Here is a 12,848-nt window from a genome sequence, read left to right as displayed (position 1 = left end):
TGAAGCAAGAAAATAAAACAACCTAAGGCATGAAAATCTCCAGAAGCCGGGAGCAATCATGGTTGCCATATATATATATATATATATATATATATATATATATATATATATATATATAAAAATTCATGTTAGGAGAACAAAGTCTTTTTTTTGGTCTTAATTTACTTCGTATCTACTGATAAATTTTGACTTTGGTTCCTTTTGAACATGATCTGAGCCTCTGTGGTGCTGGAAACTGTCCGCCAGCTGTGGACTGGCCACCGTTATGGATCCTTGTGCATCTGAACTTTTTCTAATGTTTGTATATTTGGATTGTTTTGATGTGTGTAGGTGAGTTGTCTACGTGTGCCTTTGTTCAGCCCGACCCTTGACGGACAAATAAAGCATCTTGAATTGAACGGAGTAACAGGAAACACATGTAGTTAACAAGATAATTAATCCATTAAACAAGAATAATTGCAACAATGGCTGCTCTCGCCTTCTGTAAAAAAAAAAAAAAACACAGTAAAACTAGGTTTTTCAGCATCTCTGACGGATTTTATGAATAAAATGTATCTGCTGAAGTCTGGTGAACTTTAGGCGGCACGTTTAATTCTTCCATCCCACCGTTCCCTCAGTGTTTTATCGTGCTTTTACGCCAAATGTCGGTTCAGTTCAACTAAATTCTTGCACATTTGGTTTGTTTAGGCCGGCGTGAAACTGTCAGTCAGAGCCGGACTGCTTCAAAAGGTCACTGGTTCAGTTCTGGCCCATTTTGTAGGCTGACCTCGCACCAGGTGTAAACATGAAGTCACATGAACTCACTGATTGGGCAGTTTTGATAATATCATCCTGCATCGTCAACTCTGCGTGGATTTATAGGAGAAAAACAAGCGTATGTATTTATTTTTCACAAAGAGCTCATCCAGAAACAACTGCTTAGTCATAAATAATGACGGACAAGATGAAACAGGACGATAAAGAAACGTCTCGTACTGTAATTTTAAATGTACGCTGTGGAGTTTCCTGATAAACAAACTTTCTGTTTATAGTCAGTGTTACCCACCAAAACACACTGTGTTTATCCATGAGGCCTGACAAAGATGTTGGACTCTTTCCCTTTCCCATAAAACTTGCACAAAGACTTTTTTGAAAATTTTGAAACCTGCATTCTTTACCTCCACTAGCGATGCATATAGTTTACCAAATGACTGTGCTGGTCACCATCAGCAAACGGATTTAATAGTAGTTTATCGTTTGAATTGATGCTAAAATCACAGATCTGTCCTGCTGAGACCATAAACAAACTGCAACAGAGTCTGCTTGGGAGTGGACCGAGACCCTCTTTTCAAACCGTCTTAGCTCAGACGTTTAGTCTCCGTCAGAGTTTGATTGACAGCTTTCACACCAGCCCAAACAAACTGTACAAAAATGGGCAAATGCACCAGTTTGTTTTAAGTGAACCGAACAGGTGAGGTGTGAAAACACCCTGAGACCCTTTAGAGGAAGCGGTTTCCATCCTGACACAAATTCTACAGAGATTCTTTTGTGGTGGGAATGTGATCTGAATTCAATCTGACCAACTACATGTGTTTTTTTTTGCGATGCATGTTGGTTGGCTTTTTTTTAAAAACCAAGTTTACCAACTAATCTGCCGGTTCGGACCAGAGCAAACTTAATATGGGTTTGAAAACACCCTGAGACGTCCTTTTCAGGTGGTCTTGGCCCGGTTTTTGGTTCACTCCAAGGTTTGATTGACTTTGGAACCAAGCAAAACAGGTAAACACACCAGAGGAACCAGAAACAGAGACAACAGAGCTGCAAATATTGTTGTGTGTGCGTGTGTGTGTGTGTGTGTGTGTGTGTGTGTAATATGATGAATGCAAGTAGTTGCCAAAACTGCGGCAGAGCTGGTCAGACTGCAAACACACACACACACACACACACACACACACACACCTTTTATTTGCCTAATTACTATTAAAATGACTGTAAGCGATATTTTGGTCACATTAAGCCAAAGACAGACAGGCAGACGGATCATTACCTAGTCAGAGAAATTCTGGGTAATTATGTCGTGGCTATTATTAATACAGAGGTTACCATAGCAACGGTCCTATCAAGATCATACAGCTACAAACACATTTACGTCCGATTTTTCATCAGAAATTGTCTTTAAACAATTTTTCCTCTTAACCTTGACTTTAAACCAATTTAAAATGTTTACCAAAATGTATGATATAAATCTATATAGATGTATACATGTATCTATATATATGTATATATATAGATACATATATACAGATATATATATATATATATATATCTGTATAAATGTCATATCTGCTTGTTTCAGTACTGAGGATGCCAAGGTTTGTTTGGTTTCAGATTTCTTGAGCATGCATTTACACACACTCACCAAAATTCAGACATATCTTCACGCAAGTTGAAAGTAAAGTTCTGCTGGTTTGAAGAGGCTGAAGAAGTCAATCAGATCGGCTCCGTGACAAGCCTCGTTTCTTCATAGCAGAGAGGAAATATTCACTTTAAACATGAAACTGTGCAGCAGCAGCCAAAGTCAACAGAGCAGCTATGTGGTTCACCCTGTCAGAAACAAACCGCTCCGCCAGCAGCAGCAGCAGACAAACACCGGCACCTTCACATTCTGTCTCTTATCGCATCCAGGGTTCCACTAAGTCTCAGGTTTACATGTAACCAACGAGACGTCAGGAAAATCAGACGTACAAAGCCAGGACTAAGAAACTGTGATTTCAGCTAAAACACTTGAAAGCAACTTTTTTCCAGGACATATCTGAGTCTTTTCAGCTCCAAAGAGACTCGGCCCAGTATCTCTGTGAATTCTATTCGATTCTGGGGCCCATGATTTACATCCAGTGCCGCTGCAGAGAGTAAGGGTGTGGATGGCAAGTAGTTAGGTTCAATTCTCATGCAGAAGATTGGAATTTGAGTCACACACCGACCACCATTGTTTGATCTTTATTAACCACAACCACTTTCTGCTCCTAAATTTAACCAAGAATTTAAGTTGCCTAAAGCTGGAGCTCTGCTTCTCCGGACTCCACATAGGTGAACGTCCGTGGTTGTTTATCTCGTACGCACTGGATTAGGAAGACTTGAGAGCAGTATCACGTTTGGCAAAAAAAAACTATGTAAAGAAAACGTAGAAGAAAACCGGGAAACAGAAACCAGATTCGGTCCAGTGTCAGTGTAAAAAACCCTCTACATCTGTGAAACACACGTGAAAGAATTTCGGATTTAATGGCATAAATGGACAAGACGATGACAAGATGGACAATGATGTTACGTAACATCACCCACAGCCAAACCTTGCTTTGCGTGCAAGTCTGTGCTACGTGTTGTTGAGATCTGGGAGGCGCGTGCATCGACCTGAGGTTGCCCATAAAAATACAAGAAAAATGGAAAAGTTCATTTTTTAGCACTTACTCGAATCAGGGACTACAAAGTGCTTTCTAAAGTGCAGGAAAATAATTCAGGTGAAAACAGTAAAAAGTTTCAAATGTAACACCAAAGGACAGAGTAAAATACCAAGTACAACTTTATAGTGCAGAGCTGTTCTTTGCAGCAGACTGAGATCTTAAACCTTAGTTAAGTGTTTTGGTTGCCTAACGTTGACTATAGTTTATTTGCTATAATCATAATCTTTCCCAAACCTTATAATAAGATGTAGAAATTGAAAACCTTGTCACTGAACGCAGTTCGGAGTTTAGCACAATCGTCCAAAATTCAATGTTCTGTCTGGTGACAGGGTTATAGACTAATACACAGTGTTTTAGTCTCACAACTCTTACAAATTATCGTCAGCCGATTTCCAAAAAACATGTTCCACTAGAAAGAAAAAAGCAATCAGATAGTTGATGAGACCTGCAGAGATTTCCAAAAAAAGAGAATGAAGATATCCGGAACTTGACCTGACTGCTCGTGGTTCTTCGCCTAGTAGACTTTTTTAAGTGACGTCTCAGATTTTAATTTTGTGAGTACAATGTTATTATTACGGCTACAAATGGTGGAGAGAATTACGACGGTGAGTTGTAATAAGCTGGAGTTAGTTATTCTTTAAATTGTCCTTCAAACAAACTGGAATTTTGGGCAAAAATCAACTTTGGGATTGTTCATATAATAAAGAACCTGACTGTTATTTAGCTGTATGTGAAAACAGAATTCTCCAGAAGAACTTGTTCATTTTCTTCAAATGTCACAGTTTCCCAGGTTACACGCATATAACTGCTACACAGACATTAAACCCGAGGGAGTGAGGAAACGCAAAGTAAAAAGTCTTAATTTGGAAAAAAAAGATATATCAAATGGGTTTCTTTATTCCTCTTTCAGTATGTACATATTGCACACAGGGCTGCAGGTAGCTCTGTTCTGCACATGACGGCAGCTTCAACAATATAAATACACTGGAATATTATTATTATTATTATTATTATTATTATTATTATGCATCATGTAACATAAAACACATTTAGCATCTCAAACGACAGAACAAAAGGCAATAAAATATTGTCATTTAGCTGTGGTCCAATCAAAGGATTTGTCCATTTAGTTCCTCTGCAGCTTTGAACGGAAACTAAAATATTATTTAGCCGTCCATTGTCCAAAATAACACAAAAACCAAAACACTGTTGTCCTACAAGCGCAGGAAGAAGACGTTGGTCCCAGGTAAAAGTTTTTGAGAGCAAAAAATAGTTTTCTGTTGAGAGACCAGCCTTAACTTTCAAATCAAGTCTGACATTTTTCTTGATTTCAGAGCAGCGACCCATCTCGTTTAAGAAAAAAATCCTTTCCAGAAAAAATTCCTCCAACTCCATTAGAAAACCAGTAGAATCACCACCCAGAGGAGCTTTCACTTCAGAAAAATAGAAATCCATTTTTCGCTCAGTCTGAATGTGAGAGGCTGAAGATTAGTTTCCTGTTAGTGTGGAGTTCAGCAGACTAGAGTCCGGTAGAATACAGTAGAACACAGCTGAGGTGGGTCTGGTTGTATAGACTGGAGTCAGAGGCTCAGTAAAGTAGATGTTGAGGAGTTGTAGAGGATATTAGAGTAGAACAGAGTCAAACAGAAGCCAGGTGAGATCAGTGGAGCAGGAGAGAAGAGAGCAGTGTTGAGTATAATGGAGATGAGTAAACTTAAAGCAGCTGTAACCAATAATATTTTAATAGCAGTGTATGAAATGACCATGTGATGAACCCCCAGAGAATGATCGGCCGAATCTGCAGCTCCCCTCGGCTTTAAAGAGCTTTACACTGAGTTTCAGCTCATCGTTTATCTGTTTGCTGCTCTGGTTCACTCTCACCGCTCTCATGCAGCAGGCAGATGTTTTCAGAGAAACAGCTGTAGAAAGCCACCGTCCACTACCTGCTGAGCAGCAACCAGCAGGCGGACACAGTCAGAGAGCAGCTGGTGAACACGGTGGAGCATTTAGCAGCCAAAGAGCCAGATGTTGCCCTCAGAAACTGGTGGAGACCAAAGCCAGAGCTAAAAGGATAGGGAACACAAACACCAGATCCAGATGAAGGATCAAGTTGCTCTGTAGCTGCTGGATGTGGAAATAAGCAGCTGTTTGATAACAAGTTCAGCATGTAGACTGAAAAGGTGAAGATCTGACAGTGTTGTGTTCACTCCTTTTTTCTACCGAAGACAACTGGACAAAAAAATCAGCTGTTGCAGGTTTAAGTTTGATGAAGTTGAGTAAATACAATAAAATAAAAATGCCAAATCCAGAAGACCCGAGTCAAGTAGTCGTATTTTTCCACAGGCCTGGTTCGAGGGCCGAGCTTTGAACATATGTTTCCACTGGAGCCTGGCAGCATTGGAGAGTTGTGCTGAGTAGCACTGTTGTGCTTGGTATCAGGCCTCTAAACTGATGTTGTCTGGTAGGCTCTACCTGAATTTCTGTGGCTCGCAGTTTAGTTTGACTCCTACATTTGTGTTTGTATTTTAAGATTACAGCCTTATTTAACTGATTCGAAGCTGAAGTTAGTACAGATGTAAACCAAATGTAAAAATATCCTCCTGCTGCTGCTGCTGCTTACACTTGCAAACTAGCTGGAGGCTTTTATTGTGAAGCAGCTGCAGGAAAAAAGTTTTGTCACCGCATTAGCAGGGCATCATAAGCAGTGCCACTGTCCACTAAAAAGCGCTCAGCACAACGTTTGGTCAGGGGATCGGTTTTGAGTATTGCAGGGAGGAATAGCACAAACAGATTGGCCAGCACAACCTCCAGTCAATGGTCAGGGTAAGCGCCTTCTTTTACCTTGTGGGGTCGTAACTATGGAGCTTTGTACTGAACCGAGCAAAACGATTCAAATCGGCAAAGTGATTGGTGATTTCAACCTGTCGTGTACATGGAAAACCATTCACGTTTTGGCGCGGCTTAACTCAGTGCAAGTGTGTCCTCAACTGTCAAGGAACTGTGCTGGAGGTGAGTCAAGTAGCGGAAAGGAGAATCAAGTTGAGTAGGGGAGATTGCATTTCTACTCAAAGGTAGAACCCGGAGGAACAGCAGGAGGAAAGTTAGCAGCTAAACGAATTTTAAAGAATAGAATAGAATAGAAAACAGCGCACTCTGATCGCTGGTTTTGGATCAAAGTCAGGTGAGCTCATTGGTTGCAGGAGACGACCTCAGAGGAGCTTCTATTGGCTGGACGCCCCGCCCTCCTCGTTGTCACGGCGTCCACTGCCTGTCCGGAGGCTGTAGACGAGAGAGAAATGACAGTAAAGCAAAGCTCAAAAACCTTTTAATAAAATTAAACATACTGACCTGACCCTTTCAAATGAGGTTTTCAGGTTAAAACATAACATGAACTAACAAACTGTCCCTTTAATAGGAAGCTGAGTCAGCAGGTAAAAATATAACATAGAGGGGTGTTTTCTGCTCCGAAAGCTTCCCTGACAGATTCGTAACGCACGGCAGATTTAAATCAGGAGCTCTGACAGAACATGAGCAGAGCCGGCACAGGAGAGAGCCGAGGAGAGAGGAACCGTGGTGGAAACACCGACAACAGCAAGGGAGAGACGAGGTCCGAGTTCGGAGCCTGTCAAAGACTAGACAGCTTTAAGATTGTTACGATGACGTAGCTGAATGATGTTGAGTAACCTTCTAACATTGTTCCACTTCCCTTCGCCAATGAACCGTTTGATAGGACGGAAGGATGAAAATTCATCCCCTGGTTTATCCTACTCAAGAATCGGGCTAACGTTTGCTTCTGGAAGTGGTTTTGAGGAGAGACCCTATCATTGAAGATGTTCAGTAGCGGTTTCACCATCAGTGATTTAAACTGTTTATGAAATTCCAAGCTGAAGCCGCCAGGGCCCGGGGCTTTTCCCGATCTTAAGGTGTTATAGGCCCATTCAAGCTCTGTTTTTTGTTCGTCATTAGTTTTGGGAAGAGTTAGAGGAGAGAAAAAACTCTCCACTAATCCTGAGGCCCCTGCCGGCTGCTCACTTGGATACAGCCTTTCACAGAATTACGTAAAAAACCTTAGTTATGCCATAATGCCATATATTTCTCGGCATATCGAAACGGAGAAAACAAAAATTAATCTAATTAAACTAATTAATCTAATAAGCATAGTGACATAAAGTAAATAATATAAATCCACATGGAAAAGACTAAAAAAAAGATGGTCAATGGATTATCGAGTGTCTGCTACCACCTAGTGGTGCGGAAAGCACACGAGGTGAATACAGTAGTATAAAAGGTCACTTTCCGCCACTTCGGGTTCCTTCCCTTATGTTTGGCAAAGTTTGGTTATCCATGGCCGTGGGCTTCCAGCCTCTAACATTAGCCCTCTAAAACAATAAACTTAGCTATCCACGTCCTGCTGTCAGTTTACCCCAACACATATTTCACTTGGCCAGTATCATTTGGCGTATTAGCCAAACATCTCCAGGTTATCTGAACATTAGGTAACGCTGTCGCAGAATATTTTTTACGGGTCGTTCATCGAACACCTTGGCTAAAGTCATGACCACTCATTCGTCGGCTACACCGTGCTCTCTCCTCAGTGTTTATAAATCCCAACGCTTCCTTAGGCTTGACAAAAGACTCGCTAGTGCTGTCCACGGTGATGCTCAGATTTGCAGGATAATTTAAGACCTAATCCTGTATAAGGATACAGTCTGACTCGGTTCCCATCACCAGAAATCCCCCTTCGGTTATAAATTTTGACCCAACAATCGTCACATTGTCTCGTAGGTTTTAATGCTCTTCTTTAAGGATCTCCGCTGAAACGGCCGCTCGCTGGCAACGCTGCCCTGCGCTACCAATGATGCCAGATAATGATGTTAATACTCTGTTTCAGGAAGGGGTCGGTTCTCTGCAGTGTGACTTGCAACATCCCACAAACGCAAACAAAAAACATTCCAACTTTTTTTTTTTTCTTATCAAAGAATGCCTTTAAGGAAGGAAGAAACCTTGATGTAACAGCCTTCAATACGTTTTTATAACCAGACTTTTAGGCCTGAAGCTGATGAAGTTAACGTTCTCTGTAATTATATTTTTCAGCCCCTAAATTCTGTTATTTATCATTGTGATCACATTAATATCTGTCCTGCCTGTTCTGCCCTTTGAACTCTGGACTTGCGGTCGATGCTGTGTCCTCTGCACTGGTTCAGGGGTAAGATCGTCTGTATGTGATTTTAGTCTCCAGGAGGAGTAAACTACAGGCGGTACCACGTTTAAGATGAATATTTGGGTTTGTATACATAAATGTCCGAGTCCAGACACAGTCTCACCGTCTCTCAGTCTGTTTATCTCTCTGTACAGCGAGGGCTGTTGGCCAGTTGAGTCAGCAGACGAGCACATCTTTTATAATCTGCAGAGGATAAAAACAACAGAGCGTATTTATCTGTGGTTAAAAATATGTTGAAATTTTCTAAAAACAGACACAATCTACAGCTGGAGTGTCACAAGGTTCAGGTTGCGTTTAGCCTAGTTCACCACTGTTGGGCCGAAAGCCAAAGCTGTCTGCTTTGTTTGATAAATGTTGTGAAAAGGATTATGTGAGTTACGTCTTGCATTAAAATTGTGATTCTCAAACATTGTTTTTCTGTCGTGCCCTTTGGAAACCGCCCAAAAATTACACACCTGACTTGTCATAGCAGGGAAAGCACAGGTGGAACTAATAACAGTGTTGATGGCTCCGAACCAGCAATTATTTCAATGCAATGCAACAATTGATAACATTAGAAACATGTGAAAAAATGTCTGTTTAACTGAAGATTCACTGCACATTTTTACCCAGGTAAAATGCAACCTTTCAGTGGCTCTGCAAAGACTCTGCAAATGTGAAAAAGGACACTGGACCTGAACCTTCATTAAACTAAATACTGTACACTGCACCTTAAAAAAGCATGCTGATACACTGCGCATGTTTTATGTGGTTTTCATTTTACCTGTGGGAAAGGTTACATGACCAGAAACCCAGCTGTAACGATGTACCACCCTAAAGACGGCAATGCAAAATCCATTCATGTTGTTTTTGTTTTTAAATAATGAATTTTATGGGCATATGCTGTAGTTTGCGACACTGGCAAAAGCCCCGTACCACGGAATCTATCTCCCTAAATGAGTTTAAATACACAACTCAGCAGTAAAATACACCAATCAGCCACAACATTAAAAGCAGTTACCAACATATATAAAGATATGTGTGTGTATGTGTGTGTGTGTGTGTGTGTGTGTGTATGCATGAGCAACAACACAAACACACAACAATACAATACTTTTACATGATTTCTCCTGTGAAATGTCTGAAAATAAAATGTGCCTATGTGTGAATTCATCACGTGACGTTATACTGCATGTAGGGTTGTCGCTTTCACGTGTGCTCTCATACATTTCATACGGGATACAGCGGTAAATCAGACCTCTACGTCACGTGACTTCACGTGAAGGGATTTCACAACCAGACTAAGTCTACAGCCCCACTAGCATGACATTAGTTCTGCAGCTATCTGGTCGTAAACCAAAGTATTGGCCTAAACGTTGAACGGATGATGGCGCTAGAGGAAAGGTCACGGGGTCAGCAAAGTTATTCCAGTTCATCCTGAGGGGAACATGAACGTCTGAACCACTTTTCATCCCCATCCATCCGACAGTTGTTGGGACGTTTCAGTCTGGACCAAAGCAGTGGACGGACAGACTTTGCCATCCAGACTCAAGCTGCCATCGTGGTTAAAAAAAATGCTCATCATCCAGGACAGCGCAACGGACCCTTTGTGTCTGACCTTTAACTTGGCAGGGAAATCTGAGGTTTGCACTGCAAGTTCCATAAAATTCTTGATTTTCTTTTGAGGGTTGGTGTTGTGGCAAGGACTAGTGCCGTACTGTCGCTGACTGACATTGTTCCATAGAGCATTTTTCGTGGAAGGTAAAGCGGTGTTTCTGCCGTAGGTAGAGGATGAACAAAATGATACGAATACCAGCTGCAGTCAAGTAAACGTAGAACGTCTCATAAAATGGAGAAACTCCAGTAAATGACCAGAAAATTGTACCAACACAGAACCTGAGTTCTGTGTTCTCGTGTATCTCCACCTCAAGTTTGATCCTCCACAGCCTCTGTAACTTTCATCCTCAGCAGGAAAACCAGCTGCTATGTTCACAAAGTTAAACCTGCATGAACAGGCCACAACACACACACACTCACACACTGTCACACTGTGTTATCAGCATAATCGTGTCATAACAGCAGCAGCTCTTGTGATCTTAAATCATGCTTGTAGCTCAGTGTTTATCTCAAAGTGTGTGTGTCTGTGTGTGTGTGTGTGTGTGTGTGTGTGTGTGTGTGTGAACAAAAATCTGTGTACATGTGTGTGTGCTGAAACAAGTCTTATCCTGTTTTTTGATCTCAAACAATCTCCCGCAGCAACACAACACAGTAACAATGGAGGGAATCGAACCGACAACTAGTGAAATAAATAACTGACCCGATTTCACTTGTGTGTGTGTGTGTGTGTGTGTGCGTGTGTGCGTGTGTGTGTGTGCGTGCACTCGCGTTTGTACTCACAGGCAGGTACGGTGCAGTCCCTGGTGTTGTGGTAAAGTCTGTTGAAATGTTTTCTGCACTTTGGGTTGAAGTAGAGAGGACCTGGGGACAGAAGAATGCACTTTAATGTCTTTTAAAGACTCCGAATACTGGCCTCTGATTGGACAGAAGGTGTTCATTATTCTCAGATAACTGCACGGCTGCGACACACTGTCTCATAATTTCCTAAAAATGACGTAGTGTTTAGTTGGTAATTACTGGGATATTTCATACGTAATTTGGTAATAATTATGGAGAAAGTGTCCAGCTGCAACAGTTATTATGTGCCTGCTTGTTATATTTGAAGTTTTTAAGAGAAAACTAGGCGATCGTGTCGTAGGTGAGTGAATCTGAATTTCGCAAAAACATCCAAAATATTCTTAATCCCAGCGCCGATGCACAGCAACTCTCCAAAAAAGCAGCAAATTTGATCACATTCACCACCTGGTCAGCACATCCCTCCGGTGTGTGTAGCAAATTTCAGAGCAAAAAAAGTGGCCTAGAGATTCTGGTCTAGCGTAAGCTTCTCCAAATGTTGCATGAAGTCTAAGGAGGTGATAGGCAGGATCCAAGTTGAAGATGATACGTTCAAGAGGATACAAAAAGAGAACTGGATCAAAGCAGGTCATAGAGAGAATAAAAAAATAAATAAATTCATCCACAACCGCTCCAGGGATCAACACGCTTCCAGCACCACGTGGTTGCAAGGAGAAGTCCATCTGGTTCTTGAAACAACTGCCACTCTGTTTTATTTTAAAGCATAATTCACCAATTTTCTTTTTGAAGGTGGACCACCAGAAACCACTCTCTATCGTCTCTTTGTGCTCCTCAATGCTGCTTTTGTCAGTTTCTCATTTCCCCCCGGCTCACAGGTGTCGCAGATTTATCTCATCACCATCTTTACAAGTATGCAGAATTAGTTGTTAACAGCTCCTGTTTGCAGTGTAGCCATGGAAGTAAAGACAACTGTCAGTGTGATACTGAAGGAAACTTAAAAATAGGATGATTCTCAGGCAAGTTCTGCAGTTAGAAGGAGCTTTTTCTTTCTCTGATTTCTAAGTGGATTTATGGATGTTGTTCATGCCAGACATCAGAGATAATGATGTCCTCAGGGATTATAAATCACACTGAATTAGAAATATGTGTTTCATGTCTGTGGCTCCCTTTCAAGGGACCCACAGACCCACAGCACTTTTTCTTTCCCCTCCTTATGCTTCTTTTCTGAGATCGGTCAGAGGCTGTTTTGGGGGAAAAAACACCCCAGCAGTCGAAACCTCAAGTAAAAAGGAGCTTCACCTTCACTCTGAATGCTCCCAGGTTGTACAAGTGGGATAACAAAGCACAGAAGGCAGTGCAGAATAACCACAAGGCTCTGTGCATTATCTTGTGTTTACAAGAAATGATGCCTTCAAAAAAATGATTTAATATCAAATAGATCATAGATGCTTGTTGTTCATACCTGTCAGGTGTTTGATGAACTTATCCTTGTGTCGTGGATCTCTGGGATGACCCTCTGAAATAAAAATGAAAAAAAACACATTAATGCCGGTGTAAACAACGCAACAGCACTGACAGTGCTTAATGTTAATTAAATTAAGGTTCTCTGAAGCCATGTTATCGGTGTTGAGGGGGACCGATGGGACCATGGACAGTAGCTGTGGTGGAAAGTACATTTACTCAAGTACTGCACTTGAACGCAGTTTTCAGCTAAATTTATTTCTCTTGAGTTTGTCTATTTTATGCCACTTCCTGCTTCTACCCCACAGATACACACAAATATTGAATATTGAGAAAAT

At 41.3% G+C, this 12,848-nt stretch overlaps 1 long non-coding RNA gene across 1 annotated transcript; it reads right to left on the bottom strand.

Annotated features, from left to right (window-relative positions):
• Positions 1-5,509: 5,509 nt before the first annotated feature.
• On the bottom strand, positions 5,510-12,562 carry LOC120798238. Its single transcript, XR_005708646.1, has 4 exons — positions 12,512-12,562; positions 11,035-11,115; positions 8,762-8,841; positions 5,510-6,716 (listed from the first exon to the last, which is right to left on the bottom strand). It is a non-coding gene; the product is annotated as an uncharacterized LOC120798238 (long non-coding RNA).
• Between the last annotated feature and the right edge of the window lie 286 nt (positions 12,563-12,848).

This window comes from Xiphias gladius, chromosome 13 (assembly GCF_016859285.1).
Source record: "Xiphias gladius isolate SHS-SW01 ecotype Sanya breed wild chromosome 13, ASM1685928v1, whole genome shotgun sequence".
NCBI lineage: Eukaryota > Metazoa > Chordata > Actinopteri > Istiophoriformes > Xiphiidae > Xiphias > Xiphias gladius.
Note: the sequence above shows the minus strand (reverse complement) of the source record. Positions and strands in the feature narration are given on the sequence as shown.